General features: G+C 33.4%; 1 pseudogene; it reads left to right on the top strand.

Moving 5' to 3' along the window:
* Nucleotides 1-1,515: 1,515 nt before the first annotated feature.
* Nucleotides 1,516-2,384, top strand: LOC145107435 (protein SMALL AUXIN UP-REGULATED RNA 12 pseudogene; annotated as a pseudogene).
* The last annotated feature ends 1,819 nt before the right edge of the window (nucleotides 2,385-4,203 follow it).

Genomic DNA, 4,203 nt, shown 5'->3' with positions numbered 1-4,203 from the left:
ATATAAAAACCCTTGTATAAGTTTGTCAACCTTATTGAATACAATAAAAAGTTGTTTGTATAATTGATCTCAAATTATCCTACCCCATGGATATCTGCCACATAAAAAATTAGTTAACAATTAAATTTCTAAAAAATATTAGTAACGATAAGTAACTATAATCAATAATTATAAAATAGACGACATTATACATGTTGAATTCATTAATGCTGGATCGCAAAGCGAAATACTCTTCTGTAACAGGCTGTTTAACAAACCGTCCATTGAAACCCTTCTCTAATAGGTATAGAAGACATACACTGACTACATCCTCGTCCGATAACTCATTATGTGATTGTTTAAACACATCTGTAACATGTTGTAATTTGACCGAGACATACGTCGGGACCATAGGAAAGGCACGGGAATGAAAGGCGGCGCCGTATGCTGAAGTAGGAAAATAGTCACCAAACCGGAAGTCGGTGATGAGACAAAATTCTTACTTCCCGAAAGACAGCTCGTAACCCCTAATCTCAAAAACCATTTCCTCTACTTGGCTTCAGGGATCGGTGACAACTTCGTGACAAAAGACATAATGTAGAAGCAAAGGATCCCCATCTACATTAGGAATGTCTAACCACCTCCCGAAACATGTATTCTGAAATATAGTCTCGCATTCGGGTCCGTTTCTGAATGCCACAAGAATTTCCCCGCCGATTTTGGTTTTACATGAGAGTGTAATTGATGTATCAAAAACCACGTCGTTCTATGCAAATTAAAAAGGTGTTATCACTTCATTCTAAAATGGAAATGACCAATATTCCAGACCTGTTCTTCATGTTCCAAACTAGTTCATTGTGTTCTGAAACAATTCTTCGCATTCTGGTGGCTTCCAAAATGAAATTTTAAGATCCGGAACACGACTTTTCGATGTAAATCAACAATACATAAACATCTAAACTACTTTTCAGTTGGCCTTATAACAATGACATCTTTAATTTAAACTCTGAAAAAATTTAAGTTCATTAAACAAACAAAGAGAAAACAAAGAACGTACCCGTAAAATAACAGGGTCGTAGTGCTCGTCTTCCATGTCGGAAATGGGTGTCGATGCGTGTCGGAGATGAGAGTTGCATGTCGGAATCGAGTCGAAACGTCGGAATCGAAATGCACCTTTCCGGAATGAAATCACCACCTCAAAAAATATTCCGGATTTTGAAATTCAAAATCCTGATCCGGAACATATACGGTTGATCCGGAATAGGCATTCCAGATCCAATGAAATGGGCCGGTCCACCCAATAAATAATCTGAAATTCATTCCGGAAAGATCCATTCCGAAATACATGGTTATTTTGCAAAAAAAAAAAAACCCAAAAAAGGTTTTATATATATATATATATATATATATATATATATATATATATATATATATATATATATATATATATATATATATATATATATATATATATATATATATATAAAACAATCAACAAATTGTATAGATCCCAATGGGTTAGGACCCTACTTTGTCTTAGGACCAAAACATCTATGGTGTTTCTTCTTGGTCTTGGTGGTCCCCCACTCGAACCCCGTTTCTTTATAAACCCTTCCTCCTCCGCCATCTTCTTCATCACCATACTCCATAGCCTTCAATCCTCTCAGCAACCCAACAGAACCAGAACCCCAATAACAAACACACACTCAGACCAACACGAAAATGGGTGAGAGGAAATCAAACAAAGTCACACAAGCCGCCCTTCTGAAACAAATTATAAAGAGGTGTTCAAGCATAGGGAAGAAGCACTGGTACGACGTTGTTGACGGCCTTCCACTCGACGTTCCGAAAGGACACTTCCCGGTCTACGTCGGAGTCAACAGAACACGATATATCGTTCCGATTTCATTCCTTTCTTATCCTGAATTTCAACGCCTGCTGCGGTGGTCGGAAGAAGAATACGGCTTCAATCACGATATGGGTCTCGCGATCCCATGTGAAGAAGACGTTTTCCAATCACTCACGTCCATGCTCCGGTGACCTCCCATGTCAACATGTTTGTTTTACGATCATTCTACTCCGTTCGCTAGTGATCGTCGGTTAAGTTTCCGGTCCCATCACGAATTTTTTGAAGAGAGATGGTTCTGAGATGAGGCACATCTGTATGGTGTATGCTTCGTATTCTCTTTTTTGAAGGCCAGTCTGTTTTCTAGAGCCAATTTTCCAAAAATCCAGCAATCGTATATGTTTCAAAGGAAACCGCGCAACTTAAGAAGACTAGTTTTCTGGATTTAGAATTTACAGCTCTGAAGTGGAAGAACTGCCCTTTTTTTTTTTAAATCTCTCTTCATTTATTTTGTGATATAAACTTTCTATCTTTTAATGGACTTATAATCTTATATGAACCGAATGTTTGGGTGGTGTTATTAATTGTAATGACTTTTATACCCGAAAGAAATCATTATTTTTCTATTTATTTTGTTGGTTAGATAACGGGTAAAAATGTAATTTTCTCCATTTGAATAAGAAATTTCAAATTATGAACAACTTTAAACATATGATCTAAGTCATTATATTTTGGGTAGTTTATGTTCAGTTTAACAAGCAAGTTTTCAGTCTTTTTAACGATGTATGTGGAGAGAAAAACTATTGTACGAAAAAAAGATTATTTTCAAAACTACATCTCTATCATATCAGTATTAATGCATTAATTAAGTCAAGTTATTTATTACTAATAGTATATTATGTAATACTATGTGACCTTTTAACCAATTCTAAGGTCAAGACCAAGCATATGAATTTGCTATACAAAAATCCGACTGTGAAAATGTTGATATTAAAAAAATAAATATATGCAATACTTAAAACACATATATTTGATGTCGATAATGTTATATTCTGTTAGTATTTGATGTAAATGTGAAGAGATACTTGATAGAGCTATGCATGTGCCATTATAAATGAATAAGTATAAATTTATAAATAATGAAATAAAATAAATAAACAAGAAAAATGGACGCATACTTGGAACCTAAGAGAAAATAAACAACAAGAAAATAAAAAACTATGATCTAATTAATAAAATTATGATTTTTTTTATTAGGCCATTGTGGTTTCGCTAAGAGCTCTCGCCAATGTATTCTAAGCATGTGCTACACCACTTCATGTCATGCGCTAAGGGGACGCTAAAAAGAGCTCGTTACCTACATAGCGAGAGGAGAGAGAAATGGGATGGTGAGATATGATTTGTTGTTTTTTTTTTTTGTTTTTTTTGTTTTTTTTTTAAACTAACACACAACCATTCCATATGTTTTTATAACTTTGATGTCAGCACTCCTCTAGCTTATGTGGTATGAAAAAAAATCTGATGTGACAATATGTTAAAGATACTATCATTCCCTTCAACCTTAAATCATTTTTTGCATTATATAAAAAAGAATTGGTGATATGTAATGCATCATATTAATTCATATTTTTATTTAAACGACATATCAATGTAATATAGTGGTAATCATTTTGGAGGTTATAAGTTTAAATCATTACTAGGCGAATGTTAACGCACAAATATAAGTAAAATATTAACGAATATATCGTTATTAAAAAAATATATATTATTGTTACTAACTATGAACTAATAGTTCTAAGTCTAACACTAACTTGTTATAAAACATTTTTATTATTATTATATATATATTAAAGTTATGAAAGATTTTAAGAGTAAATTGACATATTTTTTCTCAATTTTGGTCCTCCAACTTACAACATTGACCCTTCATCTTTATGCTTTTGTTCACAAACAATCATTTCACTTTGGTTTGAATTTTTTATAACCCTCGTCTTTTATTACATATTATTAGTATTTAGTCTTTTGGCAGAAATGGTCCCTCATCATTATTATTATTATTGTTAGACAAAATTACACGATTGGTCCATGTGGTTTATCAGATTTAACATTCTCTTTTTAGTTTTAAATTAATGTTTTATTTATTAGAAAATACTCACCCAATACCATAAACCCACCCACCATCTGCCATCACCACCACCACCGCCAAAATTACATAAATGGTCCATATGGTTTACCCATGGTAACAAATTCAGTCCCTATTACCTGAAAAGACCAAATTACCCTCACATTAACGGACAAAAAGCAACCAACATGCTACTTTACTTACAAAGCAATACCTTTCGAACCCGGCAATGCCGGTGAATCTTTTCTAGTTTTAA

This window comes from Lactuca virosa, chromosome 4 (genome assembly GCF_052849685.1).
Source record: "Lactuca virosa cultivar CGN04683 chromosome 4, Lactuca_virosa_CGN04683_v6, whole genome shotgun sequence".
In the NCBI taxonomy this organism is placed as follows: domain Eukaryota; kingdom Viridiplantae; phylum Streptophyta; class Magnoliopsida; order Asterales; family Asteraceae; genus Lactuca; species Lactuca virosa.
The sequence above is the reverse complement of the archived record's forward strand: the minus strand, read 5'-3'. Positions and strand labels throughout refer to the sequence as shown.